Source organism: Macrobrachium nipponense, chromosome 19 (genome assembly GCF_015104395.2).
Source record: "Macrobrachium nipponense isolate FS-2020 chromosome 19, ASM1510439v2, whole genome shotgun sequence".
Classification (NCBI taxonomy): domain Eukaryota; kingdom Metazoa; phylum Arthropoda; class Malacostraca; order Decapoda; family Palaemonidae; genus Macrobrachium; species Macrobrachium nipponense.
This window is the reverse complement of record NC_061088.1, coordinates 58,900,047-58,924,912: the sequence shown is the minus strand read 5'-3', so window position 1 is coordinate 58,924,912 and position 24,866 is coordinate 58,900,047. Positions and strand designations below refer to the sequence as shown.

Below are 24,866 nucleotides of genomic sequence, written 5' to 3'. Positions count from 1 at the left end.
AATATGACCAAATCCATACTATCCTGGGAAAAACAACAGGAAAGGTAATACAAAATTAAACAAATATAAAACTATGGTACATGTCCCTGGACAAGTGGGTTGAGAAGCAAAACCTAGCCCGGAACCTAGGGAAACAGGTAGGGATTATGAGCGAGGCAGGTAGGAAAGAGTGAGTATCTAGGGAAAATTAATAGCAGAATAAAGGAATAGGAAATAGAGTTATAAGACTAGACCGTATCAGGGGAGACAATGCTCCCTGCAGCCACTGCCAAAAATTTAAGGGCCTCTAAATTCTTTAGATAGTGGCGTTTAAATACTGCCGGGGATTTCCAACCCGTATATTTTTTAAGATCCTCAAAGTTCATATTGTGAAAATAGTTAATTGAGGTAGCCACTGCCCGGACATCATGGATGTGAGGGACTGAATCCGGATTGGCTTGTTTAATAAAATAAAGAATTTGTTGGTCTGATTCCTTTTAAGGAAATGGTTCCACCTTTTTCTCTAATAAAAAAGAGGACCTGAAGACTTTTCAGAAGTTCTGCCCAGATAAGATTTTGATGTGACAATAGGACACAATGATGAGTCCTGTGTGAGAGGTATAATCTTCCACGGAGCCCATCTGTTTTGTGGCTCTTCATTCTATGCTAAGAATTTCCGATCAGGGGAGAGTAGAACTTCAACTGACGGGAGGAAATCAATGTGATTTGGGTCTCTAGAAAGAGCCGACTGTTCAGATATTCTGGCCCCTGAAGCCAGACTCATTAAGAATAATGTTTTCCTGAGAAGGATTATATATGAGCATGATTCATTATCAGTGTACGAAGCCAACTTGAGTACATCATTTAAAAACCAGGAGACCGTGTGGGGGCTGTCCACAGGTCCACGAGCACATGGGTCGAGGGAAATAGATCCAGATGTACGAATCTGTCAAATCAATATAAAAGCCAAGCTGAAAAAATCTTCCTTAAGGCAGATTTAGTCGTAGTAATGGTACTAGCAGCTAGGCCTTTTTCAAACAGGGTTCTAAAGAACAAAATTGCCAGATTCGTAGTCATCTTCTGGGCATCTGATTCTTTTAGAAAGATGGCCAATTTCTTTACTGCTGAATCATACTGTCTGAGTGTTGATTCTCTTTTATCTGATTCTATGAACAGGATGTTTAGTGGATCGACACTAGCATCTTCTGTGCCGCAAACTTCATGAAGTCCATAAAGTAGGGTATTCAAAAATTTTCTTGGGAAAGCTGACACAGTCCGAGTTTTGTACTATTTGAGTCAGTTCTGGATAGGGAATCCGTCTGGGACAGAGATTCAACTCTAGTAAAGAGGAAACCAATTGCTCTTCGGGGCCAGTTGGGTGCTACCAATGCTACCTGTCTGTGAAAGATCTGAGTTTGAGCAGGACTTTCATCAGGAGGTTTACTGGCCGAAATAGGTAAATCTTCTGCCAATTGTTCAGTCTATGGACATCGCATCTGTGGCATGAGATAGAGGGTCCAGATTGGGAGCCACATAAACACGGAAGTTTGTGATTGGACTCCGTGGCGAACAGGTCTACCTGAAGGCCCGGGATTTGATTGCAAATCCAACGGAATGATTTTGTGTCCAAGGACCACTCCGACTCCAGCGGAGTTGTTCTGGATAGTGAGTCTGCAATGACATTCCATACTCCTGCCAGGTCGCATTTTGAATGATGAATTGAGACGGGACAGGTCCAGAATCACTCTTCGTTTGGTATGAGTCCTTCTTTGGTACACTGAACAGACGTCCTTGAAATTTCAGGCAACTGACTTTCTTATTGCCTTCTTTTGAAGGAGATCTTTGGCATAGTCTAGTAGGTCTGTCGTTGGAGTCTGGTGAAAACCGACTGGTGGAGGAGGCCCTTTCTCCCATTTCCACCCCAGACCTTTGATACAATGCTGTGGGCCCATGAACTGAAGGTCCAATGGTCCCGAAGGAGATACAGTCTCCCGCCCACCTGCAGAGCCTCACTGATTTGTTGAGGTCTTACTTCCTCTGCCTCCTCTGAAGCCTCTGCCTCTAGGGCCAGCTCTCTGTCAGAAGGCATCTCAGGCTCTGCTACTCCTTGCGTGTTTATTGTAGCCATGAAATGCTCCTTGTGACTCAAAGGAGGCGTTGAAGGCTGGGGAGGTTACTAGAGCGGTTGAAGTCGAAGGCTGCTGAGTCGGTCGATTCTGCAGCAGGACACACTGTTGTTGTGGCTGTGCTTGGATGTCAAAGGCTTGCCAATCTGGGAGACAGGAACCACTTGAACCAATGTTTCTGAGGTTGAGAGGAGTGGAAAGGCTGGTATTTCCTCGGCTTCTTCCTACCTTTGGATTGTGGTCGGGGGCCTCAAACTTCTTTTGTAAGGGAAGTCCCCAACGGACACGAAGGTTCTGGTTAGCACTAGCTGCCTCGCTGAGGACATTGTTAACCACGTCCTCAGGGAAGAGGTTGGCACCACAGATCGACGCCTTTATGAGCCTGTTCGGTTTGTGTCTTATGGAAGCATTCGCAAAAACATGCTTCCTGCAGGCTCGTCTAGCCACTATAAAGTTATACAGGTCTGATTGGAAGGCCTGTAATAGTGACTTTGTGTGGATTCGAAATAGAGGCTCATCTGCATAGGTTGTAGCAGTCAACTCTGCAGTGGTGACTGAGTTAATCGACCTACTCAGCCTGCACCTTGCTTCGAATTCCACTTTGACAATGGGGTCTGGAATTCTAGGCAAACGTTCACTGAATTGGGTGAAGGCACACTCAGGATCGAGTCTGCCCACCGTGAACGTTGCCGGAGCATCAGTCCAAAAGTCCATATCGCCGGGTAAGAGCAAGGAGGTAGCCTCCGTCTCTTTTAGCTGAGGCATAGGTTTGTCCTCCACCGCAGCTTGCAGAGTCAATTCTGCAACCTTCGACGTGCAAGGAGTCAGAACTCCTTGTGGGGCCACAAACATTGTATAGCATCCTTTATGGGGTGTCAACTTTGTGTTGACACATTCCCATTCCGTGAGGGTGCGGACCCATGCAGACTGGGCCTGGTCCCTAGGGTAGATAACTGTCTCCTTCGGGACTTTGTCTACCCTGACTAGCGCATCTTCGGCTAGTCTAGCGTAGCCTGGAAGGGAATTGAAGGTCCGCAGGGAAGAACTCAAAGTCTTCTACGGTCGGTTTCCGCAACCTTCAATGGTAAGCTTGCCCTCTGAGAGCGGGGCGTGCAGAGCCAACCACCACGGCTTGCTGTTTTCAAATGGCGGTAGCTTGGATGCGTCCGGTACCGTCACGGACTGCGGTGTGGTTCCGGACTGGAGGAATCCGGACACCAATTCCTCCTGGGCCTGTAACCTCTGGGTCAGGGGCATGATAGACTGACCGGAAGTCTCTAGGCCTGAGGCGAGTCGAGTGGACATCGATTCAGCCTCGAGTCCACTACCTCACTCATCTTCAGCATAAGAAGATATGTGAAAGCCTCCTGGTAGAAGCCAGACTCCGCCGGTCTGGCTTTGGAGGACTTGGCTCTCGACCCCTTGGGTGGGGAGAAGCTTTAGCAGAGGAAGTCGACGGCTTGGGAGCCAATGACGACCTTGCAGAGCCTGCCGGAGGGAAGGCTTGGTTGGTTTAGTTACCTACGGCAGGGATCTTGTCTTCCAGGCCTTGACCTTGGGGATTACCGAGGCCAATTTATCCCAAGTGGGGGCAGACTTCGTAGGGAAGCCCTGGAAGGAAGGGGGAGAAGGAGTGGGACTAAAAGGGAGACTACCCGCCTCACTTACCTCCCTACCTACCTCCTGTTCCTCCGTGGCCATAGGTTCTCGGTGAAGACTGATGGCCGCGACTTTTTCAGTGACAATGTCACACAAGCCCTCTTGGTCCTCGGGGGGGTTGGACCATTATTGACGGATGCCCTCAATAATGGGAGCCGCCACTGCCACGGGTATCAGCTGCCAAAACTGGAGCGTTTGGATACAGGAGAGAACACAGCTCCTCCGACAGCACGTAAGGTTGGCCGGATTTTGCGTTTCTCCGAATCCTTCCACCAGGCCTTAAGGGACCCATCGATGAAGTCTTGAGCGCCAAACTAACCTGTAAAAAATGATATGTTATGATACAATAAAGTTTGTTCATACTTACCTGGCGATATATATATATATATGTAGCTGTATTCTCCAAAGTCCGACAGAATTTCAAAACTCACGGCCACAGGCAAGGTGGTCGGCCAGGTGGTTAGTACCCATTCCCGCCGCTGGGAAGCGGGTGTCAGAAACCATTCCCATTTTCTATTCAGATTTTCTAGTGCCACTGTCCCCGAGGGGAGGTTGGGCGGGGGGTAACTTGATTATTATATATATATATATCTGCTAGGTAAGTATGAACAAACTTTATTGTATCATAACAATATCATTTTGTTCATGACACTTACCTGTCAGATATATATATATCTAGCTGATTCCCACCATTGGAGGTGGGGAGGGACAGAATAAAAGGATTTTGGGAAACATTTCACATGCAGATGATAGACATCTTGGTTCCTTACCCGTTAGCATAGCTGACTTCGTGATTACTGTCACCCAAGTCTGCTTTAGCTTTACTAGAGTCTCCAGCAAGGACGTGACCTGTATAGCTGGCGAGTTCTAGATGATCTGACAACGGGGGCGTGACCACAATGTGTCTAGACCATATTGACCATACTTTAAGGGCAACAAAGCAAAAGAAAAAACCACCACCTGACCTAGCCTAGCAAAGTTAGTCCCCGACAAACTTTATGGCTAAAATAAAGGAAGTCCGCCTCTAGCGGTCGACCCTACAACCAAAAAACCAACAACCATAATACAAAAGCACACCTATCCATTTTCTAAAGGATAGGATTCGTGCCGCTTCCCGTCCCCAAAACTGAATCTGCTGATATGTATGGTCCAAGCGAAAGCAGTTCTCATATGCCCCTTTCACATCCCTGAGGTAGTGTGAAGCGAACACAAGAGTTGCTTCGCCAATATGGTGGGGCTTCACAATTTCGCTGAGCGCCATATTCTTCTGAAATGCCATTGAAGTTGCGACAGCTCTAACTTCATGAGCATTGACTTTCAGAAGTTTCAGATCACTATCTGGGCAGGACGAATGGGCCTCCCTGATGGTGCTTCTCAAGAAGAACGCTAAGGAGTTCTTAGACATTGGTAAATCAGGTCTTTTCACAGAACACCACAGATTGTCCGACTGACCTCTACTTTGTTTTGTTCTATCCAGATAGAATTTTAGAGCCCTGACAGGGCACAGGACTTTCTGGCTCCCGACCAACGATCCCTGCTAATCCCTGATATCAAAGCTCTTGGGCCAGGGATTGGACGGGTTCTCGTTTTTAGCTAAAAAGGAAGGACTCAAGGAACAGACTGCATTGTGTCCCCTAAATCCAACATTTTTGCTAATTGCTTGTATCTCACTCACCCTCTTCGCTGTGGCTAGGGTGGTTAGGAAGAGGGCCTTTCTCGTTAAGTCTTTCAGCGAAGCCTCGTGCAAAGGTTCGAAGGGACTCGGCATTAAAACTTTAGAAATATGTCTAAATTCCACAAAGGCATCTTAACCTGTGGAACTTTTGACGTTTCGAAGGATCTCAGAAGATCGTGAAGATCCCTATCATTCGTCAAATCTAAGCCTCTATGACGGAAGACTGTTGACAGCATACTCTTGTATCCTCTAATTGTTGATACTGCGAGCTTGTCTACATTTTAGATGGAAAAGGAAATCGGTGATTTGGCTCACAGAGGTCTTGGAGGAGGAAATGCCTTCTTTCCTACACCATCTTCTAAAAACAGCCCACTTTGACTGGTAAACAGATTGAGAGGAAAAGCTCTTCTCGCGGTTGGCATAGCTTTTGCACTGCATTTGAAAAACCTCCGCTCTTGCCAATTTCTGATAGTCTGAATGCAGTCAGACTCAGAGCGAACGGGTTTTGGTGATACCTCTCGAAGTGGGGCTGTTTGAGAAGATCGGTTCTTACTGGTAGGGTTCTTGGAAAGTCCACTAGCAGGGACATGACCTCTGTGTCATCCTTGTTCCTTCCGACGCTGCTAACTTCCTTGTTACTTCTCCCAGAAGTTTGAACGGGAGAAAGGCGTATACATCCATCCCCGTCCAATCCCATAGCATGGCGTCTACCGCTACTGCTTCCGGGTCGATGATAGGAGAACAGTAAAGGGGCAGTCTCTTCGTTTTCGAAGTCGCGAAGAGGTCCACTAATGGTTGTCCCCATAGTTTCCATAACTCTTGGCAGACCTCTAGGTGCAGAGTCCATTCTGTTGTAATCAATTGATTGCGACGGCTTAGAATGTCCGCCCTGACGTTTTGGACTCCTGAAACAAATCTTGTCAGGAGAGTTATGTTTCTCTCTTCCGTCCATAACAGGATTTCTCTCGCTATCTTGAAGAGAGAACGAGAGTGTGTCCCCCCCTGTTTCTTGATATAAGAAAGGGCCGTGGTGCTGTCCGCGTTGATCTGCCTATGACTCGTTCCTGGAAGGCTAGAAGGGCCAAGCGAATTGCCTCCAACTCCTTGAGGTTGATGTGCCAAGGCTTCTGTTCTTTTCTCCAGAGGCCTGACACCTCCTCCTTTCCCAGATTGCTCCCAGCCTGTCATGGACGCGTCTGTAAATAACACTAGGTCGGGGCTCTGAAGACAGAGGGACACTCCTTTCGACATCTTGATGGGATCGAGCCACCACTCTAGGTGTTTCTTGACCAACGGAGAGATTCTCAAATTCTCTTCTAGGTTTTGTTTGTCTTGCCAATTTTCTGCTAAGAAAAAACTGTAGAGGCCTGAGGTGTAACCTCCCTAGAGAAACAGACTCATCCATTCCTTCGCCAAGCATGTTTCCTTCTCCAAGAAGGCTGACACTTTTTCTAAGCCTTTCCGCTGACGTTCTAGCGACGGAAAAGCCCGAAAAGCCACTGAATCCATCTGAATCCCCAAATACACGATGGACTGTGTTGGAGTCAGATGGGACTTTTTGTAATTGATCAGGAGCTAAGGATTTCGCCAACAGTAACGTAGTCTGAAGGTCCTCCAGACACCTTGCTCTCGATGACGACCGTATGAGCCAGTCGTCCAGGTAGAGGGAGACTCGTATCTTCGAGAGGTGAAGCCACTTTGCCACGTTCCACATGAGAAGAGTGAAAACCATGGGAGCTGTGCTCAGTCTGAAGCATAGAGCTCTGAACTGGAAGACCTGTCCTCTTAAAATGAACCTGAGGAACTTCCTGGACCGGGGATGATGGGGACATGGAAGTAAGCGTCTTGGAGATCCAATGACACCATCCAGTCCCCTGGTCTCAAGGCCCCCAGGACCGACTGTGATGTTTCCATTTTGAAACTTTCTTTCTTCACAAAAAGGTTCAGTCTGCTGACATCTAGGACAGGCCTCCATCCCCCAGACTGCTTCGGAACCAGGAATAACCTGTTGTAGAAGCCTGGGGAATCTGTCAAGAGCACTCGTTCTACGGCTCTTTTCTCGATCATCTGATCTAGTAAATCGAGGAGAATCTGTTGCTTCTGTGGTTGATAAGATGGCGACAGGTCTATAGGCTTCGTGCTCAATGGAGGTATGGAGAGAAAGGGAATTTTGTATCCCTTCTCTATAATCTCGAGGGACCAGGCGTCCGTCCCCCTTGCTCTCCAAGCCTCTGCGAAGAGAGAGTCTCCCTCCCACCGGTGCCTGAAGGGCAAGGTCGTCATTTCTTCCCCCTGGGTTTTGCGGGGGTTCTGCCTCTAGCAAAGCTCCTTCCTCGAGTAGAAGCTCTTGATGGTGCTCTGCCACGGAAGGGCTTAAAATTCTTCTTCGGTACTTGAGTTACTCGAGAAGAGGATTGCGCCGCAGGAAGTCTAGATGATTGAGACAGCAAATCCTGTGTCGCTTTCTCTTTCAGGTTCACAGATAAATCCTTTACCATGTTTTCAGGAAAAAAGATGAGATGAAAAGGGGGCGAATAATAACTCTGCTTTCTGCGTAGGAGAAACTGATTTAGCAGTAAAACTGCAGAAAAGCGCCTGTTTCTTTAATATCCCCGAAGTAAAGTGGGCTGCTAGCTCATCTGAGCCATCCCTTACTGCTTTGTCCATACATGACAGGACGCTCGATAATTCTTCTAGTGACACTGATTCTGGGCTCTTAGATTGCAGACCTAAAGCTCCTAAGCACCAGTCTAGGAAGTTAAATACTTCCAGCGTCCTGTACAGTCCTTTTAGATGGTGATCCATTTCAGGCATAGTCCATGAAACCTTAGCCGAGGACAGGTAAGACCTCCTCGGTGCCTCGACCAGGTTTGAGAAGTCACCTTGTGCAGACGAAGGAAGCCTCAATCCTGTTTCTTCTGCGGTCTCATACCATATACCGGCTCTCCATTTAGCTTAGCTGGAGGAAGCGCAAAGGACGTCTTTCCTTTCGTCTTCCTTGATTTCCATCCAGTCATTCATTCTTTTGAACGCTCTTTTAGTAGAGAGCTAAGAAGCAATCCTAACAAAACCCGGAGCTTTTCTCGTCTTAGATGAGGATAGTTGCGAAGGCGGGGAGAGAGGAACTGGTGCTTGGAATTTGTCCGAAAAACAATTCCTTCAGTAAGCGTGTTAAACGTGCTATAATCCGTAGATGCTTCTGAAGGCTCTTCCTCTTCTGCAGGACGAGTATCGCTAGAAGACTCTCCTTGATCTTGACGGGCCGAAGGTTCTTTAGCTGAGCAAGAAGCCCTTACACTTTGAGGCTCTGTTCGTAAAAGGAGCCTCTGTCGCTGGAGGAATAGACGAGACAATGCGCGAATGTTTCGCTGTTGTCCTTGAAACCTTGAAAACTCTCTTGTAAAGACTTCTCTCTCGAAGCAATCAGAGGCAAAGGTTCTTCAAAAGCCTCCTTGCGGGGTTCCTGTCGAGCTCCTCGCAGTGGAGTACGTCTATCTTTCTGAACGGAGAGAAGTCCGATCTAGGTTGAAAATCCCGATTAGTCGGGCGTCTAGCGTCATCCCGAGCGCCCTTGCAGGATGAGGTTTTGTGGTATCGGTGATGTCAAAACATCTCGAAGTTTGATATCACTTGCTGGTCCATGGGCTGGAGGAGAGGGGCGGTGTAAGGTGGAAGATAAAGAACCTTGATGAAAGAATACTCTGCTAGGATATCTTCCTCGATGGCCAGGATGGGTGAGCAGGGGCATTGTCCAACAACAGTAGACATTTCAGAGGGAGGCACTTCTCTTCAAAGAATTTCTTCATTGTCGGCCGAAACACAGATTTACCTCACTCGGTGAACAAAAGTTTCGTTACCCATCCTTTCTCATTACCCCTCCACATCACCGGAAGCTTCTCCTTTAGCACTTTGTGGGCCTTGAAAACTCGAGGAGTCTTGGAATGATACAAAGTAGGGGCTTCACCTTACAATCCCTACTGGCATTAGAACAAAGTGCAAGTGTAAGCCTGTCTTTCATAGGCTTATGCCAGGGTAGCTTCTTCTCTTCCTCCGAGATGTACCTCCGACGAGGCATTTTTTTCCAAAAAAGGCCAGTCTCGTCACAGTTGAAGACTTGCTGAGAACTGTAGCCTTCCTTGATTGTCATCTCGTTGAGCGTCTTAATAAAGGCTTTCGGCCGCTTTCGTGTCCAAGCTGGCAGCCTCCACAAAGTCACAACACCGATTGGATACCAGCCCGTTTACAAAATTCATCAAACCAACCCTGAGAAGTCTTGAAGTCTGGGGTTGCCTACAATGTCCCTTCTCCTGCGTCGTCTTCGGCCTGAGCACTCAGATCACTGAAAATGGTGCTGGCCTTCTGGCAGATTGCATCTCAGTTATCGTATCGCCAGCGATTTCTTTGTCCTTAATCCATACGAGAAGCAGCCTCTCCATCTCATCATGCACATGGCTCCTCTTGTTGGAAAAAATAGTCACACCCTTGGAAGGTGTAGCTGCTTTGATGCTTCCTTCTGCTTAAGGATGGTGCCTATCGTCGATGGATTTCAGCCGTACGTATTCTTAGCAATCACGCTCAACCGCATTCAGCTTCATCCTTCTTAACTATCTCCATCTTCGTCTCCATAGAAAGCATCCTCTTCCTTTCCATGAACTTCAGCAACATTCTTGGGACCCATGGCTAATAATGTAAGTAATTAAGTTCACACACAACACGATAAAGTACAACGAAAGTGAAATCACTAACACGAATTTACATTAACGAACGAAATCTATGTGAATGAACTAATTCCAGGTGTGTACAATAACGCTGCCGAAACTAAATGGTTGAGGAACGCCTTTACGTAGATGCATGATGGGACAGATGCTGACCAATAGGAGAGCAGGATCTTACGGCAGTGACTAGCATCAGGAACCAAGGAGAGAGCGGAGGATGGTGGCGAGTCTACTGAGCTGGCGGCGCACAAGTTTTAAAATTGTTCTCGGCGGCCCAGGCAAATCTCAGACTTTACAGTACATACACCCTTTCGCACCTGAATTATTTTCGTACACAGAAGCAAAAAAATCTTCGTCTTTGCCTTCGTAACCTGGATTTTTCATACGCGGGGACTTTCGTATGTAGGGGCATGACTGTATTTAAAAACCACCACTTAAAATGTAGCTACAAGTTTAGACTACTATTCCCCATTTTTGGCACCTGTGCCCAATTTTTCGACTACCTTAGGATACATATTCTAGGGCAACAATTCAAACTAATAGTGTGTTAGTAAGGGTTTACTATTAAACACTAGGAATTACCTGGCTTGGTTTATTTTGGTCATGCTAATATGTATATCAAATAAAATTAAAATGGCACAGCCTGTTTTTCTACTTCTAGGCACTTATCACTAAAATATCAGGTAACTACTTTGTCAGGGTTATTTGAATCACCTTCAAGATATATAATCTTAGGTTACATGCTACCAATAATAGCTATCCTAATTAAAATTACTTGTTGTAAATTGATTAGGCTAATAGCTCATGTAGGCTAATGCCTATGAAATTGTAGACACCGTTATCTGGAAAGATTACCTAAATTAATAATACATCATGGAGGATTTCTTTAGACAAAAAACTTCTAAAAAGAATGACAAAATTTGTTTAAAACAATTCTCGCTTTATAAAAGAAGGCTAGCCTGGATCGTGTATCGTGCCGACTGCATGCTCTACAAACATGGGACAGCCAACAAAAAACAGTTTCCGTATTCACAACAAAATTTTGTTGTACAATTTTTAACTAAATGTTTCCACTAATTCTTAAAACATATGCACTTAACTTTCAACAATCTGGGATTCCATGATTCCTGGAGAACAATCTCAAAGAACAAATTTCCCAATACAGAGGAGCACTGGCGGAATAGACCTATGTCTGAGTTGACCAGAGGAGTAATGGATCTTGATCTTTTAACAGGCCTGATCATAAAACATGATGGCCGATGCGCATCGCGCAATAGTCACTTCTACACATTTTGGCGTAGGAAACTGGATACAGCTTCATACTGGAAGACAAGATAAAATGCCTTCTTGTCTTTGAGTCATTATACTCTATCACTCGTCATAGTGTTATTCAGATTTGGGCCTATAATAACCTGGCTAAAAGATATTTATTTGATATTAGTCTGATCACCATGGGGCACTGGCATACACCATGGAGGGTAAATCCTTTGAGGACTCAACAGCGACTTCTGTATAAAAAATGACATGTTAGTTTGAAAACATTTTGCCTTTGGAAAAATCATTCTTCTAATATTTCACTTTCTTTATAACTTTTACTTTCTCTTTTATAATGATTAATAGTTTGCCTAGAAAATGTAATCTCAAAATCTCACTAAGTATACTAAAGATAAAAAGTTCTGACGTTATACCATACCTTTGAGAAGTTGTGCTTTAAAAGGTGTCCTTTACTACTAAAATAGTAAACGAAAGTACCATTAAAAGGGTCACCAAAAAGATGATTATGAAGTGCTTCAAGTCTTGTATGCAAATAATACGAAGAACTGCTCTGCCGTTTCTCTAATCCTGAATATAATAAATAATTTCTTACAAAATACAAATTTTGCTTTATTGGTAAACTAACAATTATATAGATGGCATTTACTGTACCAAGAAAGATGTCCATCAAATAAAACTTGACAAATTTTACAAAATAATTTGTATTTTTCCAAAGGATGTTCAATGGTGTTATTGGACAGTTAGGGGAATACAACTCACTCACCCACCATTACCAAATAATCCTTAGCCTCAGGGACAATACAGGTTGGTTGAGGTGGGAGTATGAAAAAAGGCTCTGGCTTGCATACCTAGGAAAAATGATATGTTTATAATAAAGTTTTATTAGTAGTACAGTACAGTACTTGCCGGTAATCATATAGCTGCAGCTTGAATTTCCAAATTTATGGTTAAAACTTCCCATTCAGTGTCCAGTAAGTGACCAGCCCCCCCCCCCCCCCCATCCTCACTGGGGGGGAAGAGGAACAAAACTACATGAAAATACCTCAATTTTCTTTTCCCTCCAGTCTATAAGATAGTGTCCATGTGAGGGGAGGAGGATGGGCTCTATTAAAATTACTGGGCAAGTACTAATAAAAATGATATTTTTAAAATAAAAGTAAGATTTCACATATACAGTGGTACCTTGACATAAGAAATTAATCCGTTCCGAGGCGGCCTTCGTATCATGAGCTTTTCGTATCTTGAACCGCATTTTGCATGTAAAATGCCAAATCTGTCCCAAGCCCTACACACCCCAGTAAATTTTATAATACGTAAAGCTAAATTGACCAATAAACAATGAAATACAACAACAATTTGGACCATTCAATACCTGGCCCATCTCAGCTTTGTCCTGATCCTCTTCTTCCTCTTCTAATGCAACTGACGACAAAACCATCTTCCTCTCCTTAACCTCTTCATTACCGAAAGTTTGTTTGGAGGTAGGTGGGTACCACCATTCAAGTCTACTGCACCGCACCAGGGTGCATAAAGGTGGTATGCGTAGTACCACCAAAACTCCTCAGATAGGGACTTCCAATCATTCTGTAATTTCGGTTTGAAGAGTTTGGAGCAAAATAAACAGTATGACACGATGCCAGACGTATGATGAACCCAAAAAATATTATTATTGCTTATAGTAGTGTGTAGGTGACAGATGAACTGTGTCTCAACAAAAAATCACAAAACCAGACAAGCGTAAACATGTAATAACTTCTACCCAAGTAAAAAACCAGTTGTATCATCATTTACTGTATTTATTTATTTATTCACATTACATTTTACAAATAAAAGATATGAACACCAGATAAATGAAGGTAGAAATAAAGCCTTATAGTAACTTTTTTATATATATAAAAAAAACCAAACCAGAGAAAAAGCGATTTTTTCTGAGGACAAGAAACTTGAAAAATTAGTTTAGATACCCCTGATGCCCCTAAAGTTGTTTTCTGTGATGAAACTAATCTTAGAAAACGTAGAAAATGACATTGACCAATTTTTTGAAAGATATACTATAAAAATTTGCGATTTCCATATTTATTGGCGGGGCTTTCGCTTTAGTTTTTGCTCTTTTTTTTGTTATTACGTGCTTATTTACGGTTCTATTTTGATAATACTTTATGTGCATGTTCCGAGGTGCGATATACCAACATTCTGTAAGACCGAATTTCTATTTCAAGACCGTAGTTTTCTCACCGACCACCAGTGTCCCTTGTACAAGGGACACTGAGTTTCACATTTTTTTTCATAAAATCATTTATTTTCCCTGTAGGATGATAAAACTAACAGAATATGCGTTATTATAGTGCTAATAATACCTGATAATTTCATTAGCCTGTCTTGATTAGTGTATTTTTGGCAAATATTTTTACGATCGGCACCCCTCCAAAACTTAGGTCACTACCGAGAGATTCAGTTCGCAGCAAACGCAAGTTACATTCTGTCACCCACCCGGTAAAGAAGGGGTTAAGAGCTGTCGCTTTCTTCAAAAAAAAAAGCTCCTAAAGTTGGTGTTTGAATGGACCAAAAGGCAACTTGTCTACCAAAGCACTAGTCTTGGGAGTCAAAGTTGTGGAAATCAAAGCACTGGTAGTTGAATGGATCTTCTTTGAAGACAAGCGACTTGTAGGAGAGGCACTACAAGCTGGAGGAGGAGAATGAGTTGAAACTCCTTTCGATGAGCTATGAGGGGAGTTGATAGCATGAGAGCTGATCAGATCATGTCGACACTAAAAGAGACTCTTGCCAGTCGGAACTTGACTCTCTGGAGACGATTCACGTGAATTCAGAAAAACTTGAACAGGTGCACAACTACAGAATGGCTGAGGGCTCCACTGCTCCTTTGACTTCTTCACTGGTCGCGACACCATCACATGTCACATCTGTAACTTCTATTTCCAGGTGGGACAAACATCCCAATTAGAAAGAAAACTGCACTTCACTAACATCAACACCCTTCCAACAGTGTTTAGTCAAAAACCCGCAAGTCGATAGGCTCGACGGAGTCAGCAACTCTGGTATGTTCTTCTCCTGGGTACAGGGAAGCGGGACAGAGACCTTCGTATAGGAAATGTGGGAGGACGGACAGCCACCTCCTCAGACACAACACTGACACTTGGCACATCACTAATCTTTTCACTAGCACTCAATTTTTCAATAAAGGAACAAAAAGACACCCATATCCATTACAGATTTGACCAAAATTTCAAACTTCTTGTCTATTTTGGACTCTGAGCTGGCAATGGTGTTAGAATCAGAAGCATGGGCTCCCTGGACTAGAGCTAGTGGCAAAGAAGGAGGACTTACGATAGGAGAGATGTTAGATAACAGAGGGGAAGAAAGAGACTTCTTCGCCTCTAAAGGCAAAGAAGTGACATCAATATTAGTCCGCTCGAAGAGCTACTTCCTCTTCCTATCGTTCCATTTTCTCTAAATGAGACTTAAATGTTCTTCCACCCTTTCTCAAATGTTCTTCCACCCTTTCTCACCTAAGTCCTGACACTCAGTGCAGTTAATCTTTGCTACATAACTGTCCCTTATACTTCACGTACTTAGAGTGCAGATCATAACAGAGGTTCAGCCATTCTAGTTTTGCAGCCTTTGCTGTAAAACCTAACTGATGACGAACTAGAGTCCGACATACTGAAGCCTAGACTATTTAGCTAATTGAAAGCTAAAAAGCAGCTTAATAATCCAGAAAAAATACCCACCAAATTGTACTTCACTAAATACTATACGACAAAAAACCTCAAAATGGCAATGAAAAGTTGACAGCAAATAACCACCGATGTTACTTGGTGGCTGGCAGAAAACGAATTGACGGCAGTTAGCTCAGCAGTATCGGGTATTCCCAAACCAAAGTGGGCGGGGTCTTATCACCTACACGAACAATAGCAGTGCCTCCTGCCAAATAATTTGAATTTTCGACTGCCAGGTAAGAAAGCTTACTGCGTTTGTAATGGTTTGGCAAGTCACTTATGTGAAACTTTATTTTATTATAAAAACAATTTTATTAGTGTAACTCACCCAGTAATATATAGCTGAATCCTACATTGATAGGTGGTGGGGATTCATGGACCTGTTAAAAAAATATAAAACAAAATCGATTTTCATAAAAGCCTCACTAAACTTTAGTTGTTCTTTGCCTGGGGAGAGAACTGCTTCAAGTAGGTATTTGCCTCTAATGAGCGCTCTTCTCAACCCTTTGAGGTGTAATGGTGTGGCTGTGAAACACCTCTACAAATGCAGAAACTACCCAGTTGAGAAAGTTGACACCAATCAAAGATTAAAAACCTATTCACACAACACAATACCATCCCCTTAATTAAAGAGAACAAGTAAAGTCCCAAAATAACCCAAGATTACTCGGTTCTATAATAAGGAGCATCAAATGTGTATTCACACATCCTCCTTTAGATAGTACCTGCTACTGACAAAGGTCCCAGAGTTATACAATTGTCGTAAGCAGTTTCGATTCTTTAAATAGTACATTACAAAAAAGGGATTTTGACGAAGGAAAAATCGATTTCTAGGGGAAAGACCTGTGTTGCCCAGTGAAAAATCCCTGTAGTTAATTTTTCAAGTATAAATATATCCTAAATATACCAGAGAAAAAACTAGCATTGGTATGCTGAAGTTACTACCCTCAGCGCGAGCACCCAAAGGGCGTCGGTATAAGTAAAGGGGCGAAGTGGAAGCCACTACTCACAGACCTTCTGCCAATTAGAGGACTCCTTTCCAAAATCCCTCTCTTAGAGAGAGCCGTGCAACGGCCACTCCTCCCTCCTCGCTCCCGCTGCTACTACTACTACTACCCGACTGCGCGTCACCTAGCATTCCTGGACTAGACACTCTAGCTTGGATTGGTTAAGGGTGGGAAATTAATTAGAAGGGATGGGTTCACCGGGCGACACAGTTCTTCCCCCAGAAATAGATTTTTCCTTCGTCAAAATCCCTTTTCTGGGTTCGACCTGTGTTCGCCGGTGTGAAAAAGTATCAGAGAATTCCCATCCAAGCTTACCAGATACCAAACCAGGGTATAAAAGGGATTTTGACAAAGGAAAAATCTATTTCTGGGCGAGGAGCCGTGTCGCTCCATGAAATAGGTTCCTTCAGCACTATTTCTAAGGTAAAATATTGCTATAAATACCAGAGAACTGCTAAATTTGGACCTGCCAGAATATTCCGGCTCGCTCACCTTCATTAAAAGGTGTCGGTATAGTTCTGGGGCGAGTGAAAAACCACTACCACGGCACCCTCTCCAATTAGCCTCTCCTACATCAAAAACCCGACCTGTGTTGCCCAGTGAAATGTTCCTTTAGCACACATTTTTAAGGTATAAATATTGCTATAAATACCAGAGAAAAAAGCTATATGGTAATGCCAGACTATTTCTGGCTCGCTCACCTTTGATTTAAGGCGTCGGTTATGGTATCTGGGGCGAGTGAAACCACTACCAGAGGTCTTCTGCCATTTAGTCTCTTCCTTTGTCAATTTCCCCTTTCAAATTAGGCACCATACCAGCGCCATCTACCGCCCACTACCGCTACTACTAGCACCTCGATAGCCATTCCTGAAAAATAGCACCCAAGCTTGGGGTGAGGAAGCAAGGGGTGGGTTCACTGGGCGACACAGGTCATCGCCCAGAAAAGGGATTTTGACGTAAGGAAAAATCTATTTCTGGGCGATTGGCTCGTGTCGCCAGCGAAATATCCTAATCTATTATTTCTAGGGTAAATGTACTAACACTACCAGAGAAATAAATAAAATAAAGAAAAAGGTCAGTATAACTGACTCGCTCACCCTCCAGGAGGGTGTCGGTATGAAACACTAGGCGAGTGAGACCACTACCACGAGCCAAATGCCAATAGAAATCTCCCACTACAAAACCCTCCAAGAGGGGAGCCGACCCACAGAGTGAGCAGCTCGTACTACTACTACTCCATCCCATGCTGCCGACTGCTGCGCCTCCTGGTGGCCATCCTGAAGTTAGCAGACAATCTTGGGCGAAGGGATGGGTAGGGTGGGATTTCGCTGGCGACACGAGCCAATCGCCCAGAAAATAGATTTTTCCCTTACGTCAAAAATCCCTGTTTTCTGGGCTTCAGCTCGTGTCGCTCGCGCGAAATCGTACCAGAGAAATAGCACAAGATTGTAAACAAAAGTAATAAAATAAAATAGAATAGGTCTCAAATAAAAGATAAAATAAATATAAAGTGAATATAATTGCTAAAAAGATACATATACACAGTGATATAAAATTAGGAATATACTTAAATTACCCTTAATTCTAATAATGTTTCTTAACAAAAGGTAATTTACATATATACAGGTAAAATGGCTTACATTGTATCAAAATGATATCTGTAAAGGCATGTATCAAAAATATAATAGCAATTAATATAATCAGATAACAAATTAATCAACAATGATAATATATAAAGGAAAGTATATGACTTAATATACAAAACCCGTAACCATTATAATACGATGTATCCCCTAGCATAAAAATAAGGGGGTAACATCCATGAGATCAATGTTTATAATCATCTGTGAGTTGTCCCTAGCAAAACAATAAGGGGCACCCACTACACCATCATAAAAGCAGCTAAGACACAAGGTGAATGCAAATGAACAAGGTAGGAATAGACGAACTGTTGGGTGAGGCAGGTAGACAAGGAGGACTGAATCTTCTACTACAGATTAGCTAGAGTCAGGGGAAACTATGTTACCCGCTGCTACTGCTGGAAATTTTCAGAGTTTTCCAAGGGACTTAAGGTAGTGACGTTTTGAACACTGTCGGCGATTGCCATCCGGTATACTTTTTCAACTCATCGAAGTTCATATGTTGAAAATAATTAATTGAGGTGGCTACTGCCCTGACATCATGTGCTTCCGGGAAAGAGTCAGGATTGGCTTGCTTAATAAAGTACAGGATTTGTTGCCTGATGCCTTAATGGATAAAGTTCCACCTTTTTCCCTCTTAAAGAGGGGACCCGATGAAGATGAAGAGTCCTGGACAGAAAGGCTCGTAAGGTTGAAACTGGGCAAAGGGATACATCCTGTGGAAGGAAGGTAGTACCTTCCAAGGATCCCACCTCATCAAATAAGGATCTTCATTCTTTGCTAAGAAGCTACGTTCCGGAGAAAGTAGGACTTCCCCTGTGGGAAGGAATTGAATAATGATCCGGATCCCTGGATAAAGCCGACAGTTCTGAAATTCTTGCTCCTGAAGCTAAGCTTAATAAAAATAGGGTTTCTTTTTTTTAAGAGCATTATAAACGAGCATGTGTCATTATCGGTTTCTGAAGCCAGTTTTAGAACATCGTTTAAGAACCATGAAACTGACGAAGGCCTTACAGAAGGCCTAAGTCTAGCACATGCCTTAGGAATAGACGAGAAGTAGGAATCCGTCAAGTCTATGTTGAATCCAAATTGAAATATCTTTTCAATGCTGACTTGTTTGTCGTAATCGTGCTAGCTGCTAAACCTTTTTCAAATAAGGATCTGAAAAAGGATATAGCTGAATTAACTGTCATGATTCTAAATATCTGATTCTCTCAGGAAGATTGCTAACTTTTTGACAGCAGCATCATACTGTCTCAAAGTTGAATCCCTTTTATCGGATTCCAAGAAGAGAATATTCTGAGGGTCAATATTCGCATCTCTTTTTTGCCGCAAACTTCATGAATCCATAAAGTTAGGTTTTGAGAATCCCTGAGGAAGCGAACACAGTCTTCGTTTGTACTGACTGGGAGAGCCTGGGATTGGGGATCGAAGAGGACGAAGGCCCAGCTCCAGAATTAGAGGATACCAGTTGCTCTTCGGCCAGTCTGGGGCTACTAGAGCCACTTGACCCTTGAATGTCCTGAGTTTGTTTAATACTTTCATGAGAAGATTCACTGGAGGGAAGACATAAATCTTCTTCCAGTTGTTCCAGTCTAGAGCCAGGGCGTCCGTGGCATAGGCCAGAGGGTCCAGGTTGGGGGCTACATAACACGGTAGTTTGTGGTTTCGCTTGAGATGCGAAGAGGTCCACCTGTAGCCCTGGAACTCTTTGAAGGATCCATTGGAACGAACTGTTGTCCAGTGACCATTCCCGACTCTAGGGGCACTGATCGGGATAGGGCGTCTGCTATGACGTTTCTCACTCCAGCTATGTGAGTGGAGGAAAGATGCCAACTGAACTTGTCTGCCAGGGTGAGAAGATGGCTACCATGACATGATTTAGATGACGTGACTTGGAGCCTCCTCTGTTTATACAATGTACTACCACTGCGCTGTCCAGGACTAGCTTTGATGTGGGCGTACCTTTGGCGGGCGGCAAACCTTTTAGAGTTCAAGAACACTGCCATTGCCTCCAGTAACGTTTATATGGAACTGACGGAACTGAGGTGACCAAGTCCCTTGGACCTGGTTTGACCTGGGAATACCTCCCCAACCGCTTAAGGACGCGTCTGTGTGGATGGTGATCCCTGGTGGAGGGAACTGAAGGGTACTGACACTGACAAATTCTTGACTTTCGCCCACGGCCGAAGTCGATTCTTTAGAATCAGAGGGACTGAGGATAGTCTGTCCCTGGACCTGACATTTGCCCGCGAGCGCCAGATTCTGGTAAGGTCTTTCAGTTTGGCTTTTCATTCATTGACGTTCGTCACTGATGCAAACTGGAGGAGAACCCAGGATCCTTTCCTGAGCTTCTCCTTGACGCTAGTTTGTGACTTAGAAATTGCTTGACTGACTTCGCTATTTCTTTCCTTTTGGCTGATGATCGACAGAGTGTGGGAGGATAGATTCCATTGAATGCCCAGCCACTGAAAGTTTGACTCTGGAGTGAGTCTTGATTTGGTCCTGTTTATTTTGAAGCCTAGATATTCCAGGAAACTGAATCACTTTCAGTGTAGCTCTGTTGCATTCCTCGACTGTTGGAGCCCAGATCAACCAATCGTCGAGATACGCTACTACCATAATCCTTGTGTCCTGAGTTGTTGCACTACCCACTTCCGCTAGCTTCGTGAACACTCTGGGTGCCACGTTGAGTCGAAGGGAACTACCTTGAAGGAGAATGTCTGGTCTCCTATCTTGAAACCCAGATACGGACGGAAGTGTCTTGCAATATGGGATATGATAGTAAGCGTCTGTAAGATCGATAGAGGTGGTGACGGCCCCACGGGGAAGTAAGGTCGCACCTGTGAGATCGTGAGCATCTTGAACTTGTCGCAGCGGATGGCTAAGTTTAAGCGGGACAAGTCTTAAGATTACCCCTTCTTTTTTGTGAGCCTTTCTTTGGCACGCTGAACAAGCGACCTTGAAATTTTATCTCTTGACTCTCGCTATAGCTCCTTTCTGAAGGAGGTCCCTCTGCGTACTCTGTCATTCTTTGGAAGGAAGTTTGACGGAAAGGTCTGGCTGGAGGTGGGTTCGTCAACCAGCTCCAACCCAGACCTTTTGACACTATGCTCTGAGCCCATCGCTGAAGTTCCACCGGTGTCGAAAGTGAAACAGCCTCCCTCCTACCTGAAGTTCTTCATTGGTTCTGGTAACCGCCCCCGCCCCCCCCCCCCTCCTCTGAAGTGCTTTCCCTATTAAAGGGGCCTCCCGATCCTCTCCCACGAAGGAACGCTTACCTCTGCCTCCCTTACCCGAGCGGTCATACTTCTGTGAAGCTTGACTCTCGAAGGCTTGATTGTAAGCTGGATGAGATGGCGTAAGAGGTGGAGGGCTGAGGCTGAGGGGATATACATAAATTGGCTGTGATTGACCTTTAGAAGTGGAAGGTTGGGCTGCCTGCACTAATGGTACCGCTGGAACTTGCTGAGGAAAGCGTGGTTGCTTTTTCTGGTTAAGGATGGAAACGCCTGGGTTTCCTCTGTCCCTTACCTTTAGGTGTTAGGTCTTGCCTCCTCTTAGCCGTAAGCCCCAACGGTCCTTAAGGCTCTGGTTCAACCTCGTAGCCTCTGACTGGACTTCCTTTACCATAGCTTCTGGGAAGAGATCTGCTCCCAGATGTTAGACGAGAGTAACCTATTCGGCTCATGCCGAATGGTTGCCTCTTGTAGGACATGCTTCCTACAATTCGTTCTAGGCAGTGGCAAACTCAAACATATCTGACTGTACCGTTTGAGTCAGGGCTTTGTCATGAGCTTAAAAATCGGTTCTGATCCATAGGCCATGGTTGCTACCTCGGACATAGCCATAGAGTTAATTGATATGGCTAGTCGCGATTTCGCGTCAAATTCAGCCTGAATAAGGCTATCTGGAAGCCTGGTAGCTTTTCACCAAACTGCTCCATAGCACAGTCCGGTTTTGAGTTTGCCAGCTGAGAAGGTGTTCGGCAAGTCTTCCCACAATTCTCCAACTGAGGGGAGTAACGGAGAAGTGGGATCTGCTTCCTTCAACTGAGGTATGGGTTCTCCCTTCTGGGCCGCTGGGATGGTCGACCTCGCGATCTTGTCAGGAACGGGAGCGGGGTACTTTCATCCATTGTGAAAATGGTAAAGGGACTCTTAAAAGGTTGTATCTTGGTATTAGAACAATCCATGTCCTCTAAACACCTGAGCCATTCTCTTTGAGCCTGGTCGGTCGTGAATAGAGGACTGTCTCCTTTGGTACCCTATCGTCCCGAACCATGGCTGAAGTGTGAGCCTTGCGTAGCCTATGAACGGAGGCTGGAGGTCTTCCGGGTAGAACTCGAAGTCCTCTATTCTTCGAGTCCCAAATTCCGGTATAGAGATGAGACCGTCCTGGAAGGGGGCGTATGACGCTACTCTCCATGGGTTGTTCATAGAGAACGGAGGTAGCGAGTCATAGGAGGAAGCTGAGTTCCACTTGTATTGGAAAGTGGAGGAGAGGCTAGAGGAGCTTCTCTTAGCCCGGCTATAAGTAGTCTTGGGAAGTAATCCTATCCGACAAACGAGAGATCATTTGTTCCATGCTACTCTTTAGGGACCCAACCAGGTCCGCCCACCTGTTTGCACAGGCCAGCATTTGGAGTCCAAAGCCGGAGCTGCTGCGGAGGTGGAAGGGTGGCTCTGAATCGGAACAAAGGTAGCGGAACTGGTGACTCTGCCGGAGTGTGAGATCTCTCTCTGGAGGATTTACTCCTCGAGGACTTAGAGCCGGAGCTAGAAGCTTTAGACCTGTCTGCTCCGGGATTCCCAGCCGGAGACTTACTGGGAGAGGATGAAGCTGAGGTCGTCTTCTTAGACGACGATGACTCTTAGTCAAGGTCATCACTGCTTTACTCTTGACTTAGGTCTAACCGAGCGTCAGGAGGAGAATATAATTCATCACCCGTAAGCCTTGGAAGGATGGAGAGGTTGCAGGAGTAGAAGAAACAGTTACGCCCAAGGGAGACCCTTGGGTGTCACCGTACCTACCTCGACCAACAGGTCGTCTACACCTACCATAGGTTCAACATTAATATCTAGAGTCGCGACGTCTGTGGAGATATCCTGGTCTTGATCAGTTAATGAGGCAGCCAGCTGTTGTTGGATGAAGGCGCGATAGTCGGCCGCCTCTACTGGGTCGACGTATCCTGTCGCCTTGCCTCCGGGGTAAGATTAATACCGCCAACCGTTTCTCCAGGATGTAGGGCATCCCTTGCGGCGTTCTTCCCAAAACCGCCGACCCAGGCCCGCAGGGTAGCCAGTGCGGTATCCCTCACTGCCGGCGCCTGGAGAGAGGGCGTAGATTAGATTTAAGAACCTCTTAAAACTAAAACTTAAAGTATAACTTAAACTAGATGCCTTAAGTTAAAATGAATGATGAAAACTTAAGCCACTAAAAAGGAGCGGAGCAGCTACTGATGGAATACTTACCCCGTCCAAAGCTGGCTCACCAAGTCGTAACATATGGTACACGCTCATGGTACCAGACCTGGATGTCCCCGTGCAAAGTCGCGCATGGAGCATGGGACCGCAACTTCGTGTCCACATGGGTCCTGAAGTGTGGCGGCGCATCCCGGGTGCTCACAGTTGGTGGCCTGTAAGTGGGAAGACACATGAGTATCTTAAAGAGTAACACTTACAGACTAAAGGACAGAAGAACTCCGTTGCAATGCCGGAGCTCGGAAAAAAATTTGGGCATAACCCCTCCCTGCATCGCCTGAATAGGCTATAATCCCGGAGAGATCCGTAAGACATGTAGGGAGGGGGGATGGTTTTAAGGTACTTAAGATAAACTTATAGTTAATCTAAAACACTTAAACCTAAAACACAAACGAACCGGACCAAGTCCAGTGCGTAGCGGAGTGTAGTAACTCAGCAATACGGTAAGGTTAGCAGTGACCCCCTGTATGTTCCGGTCCACTCTACGGGTGGGCTAACATCTTTCCACTGGATACCAGGACTCCGGTCAGGAAAGGAGCCCTAGTAAGGTGGGAAAGGGCGAGAAGACATACAGGCTCGAACTAGCACGGAGCGACCAGGTAGCAACGGAGGGGGGAAAGGCCAGTACCCCCCCACTACGTACCACCCGGCCCCGCCGGACCGAGAAGCCGGAGGGGTCGAGTCCATTCTGGGTCTGTCCCGACTCCCTAGCCCCTCCCGCCTGCCTGGGGGGAGAGAGGGAGGCAGGCTCGGGTAGAATGAGCGAGCATGGGCAGACCGACCCACCCACCCCGCCCAACTCTATGGAAGAGCGGGAGGGGGGGGGAAGGGTGACTGGGCAGGCGTCTGGCTGTCTCGTGATCACGTAGTGACCACGAGGCGGTAAGACCAACATAAGACAACTAAGCCTAGGACAAACCAACTGATCAGAGAGATGCTATCGGGAAGCAACTGAACTGAAAAGCGGTAGCATATAGGCCCACTGGGCCGAAACCAACTGATCAGGAGAGATGCTATAGGGAAGCAACCGAACTGATGAGCGGTAGAATAGGCTCAATGAGCCAGGGCCTAGGCTAAGCAGACGCCTAACCTAACTATAACAATACATTAAATAAATAAAAAAATGAAGAAAGAAACAATATAGCAGGAGAAAAAATCCAGGAGTGTACGACTAACCCGAAAGCAAGTCTACCACTCAAAGCTAGTCGGAGGCCGATACTAAGAGCCGGGACTAGGGTCTGGATAGAAGAAGCCTACATAAGGTAAAAGACATGCATGCATGACAAACCTGAGTAGACAGAACCATAAGAAAAGCGGATAACTAATATAGAGCGTACGTAGAAAAGGGGATGTTCTAGGTATGGAGACCAAGAACGAACCCACCAGAGGCAGAACCATGCTGCCATGCTTCCGACCCAGAGATCGTATTTATACCTAAAAAACGGCAATACTGTCTCAGGGCCGGAGAAAAAAAAAAAAAAACCAACTAACCATAAATACTGAGTACTTAACTTAGCTGCTGCGATAGCTGCACGCTCCATTATAGATAAATCCAACGAAAGGGCACACA

General features: G+C 45.2%; 1 long non-coding RNA gene across 1 annotated transcript in view; it reads right to left on the bottom strand.

The window, feature by feature from the left end:
• Nucleotides 1-24,866, bottom strand: part of LOC135217377 (uncharacterized) — a 116,516-nt gene that overhangs the window by 22,960 nt on the left and 68,690 nt on the right. Inside the window, exon 2 of the long non-coding RNA XR_010315115.1 lies at nucleotides 11,848-11,996. This is a non-coding gene — a long non-coding RNA (uncharacterized LOC135217377). The remainder of the gene's footprint in view (nucleotides 1-11,847; nucleotides 11,997-24,866) is intronic.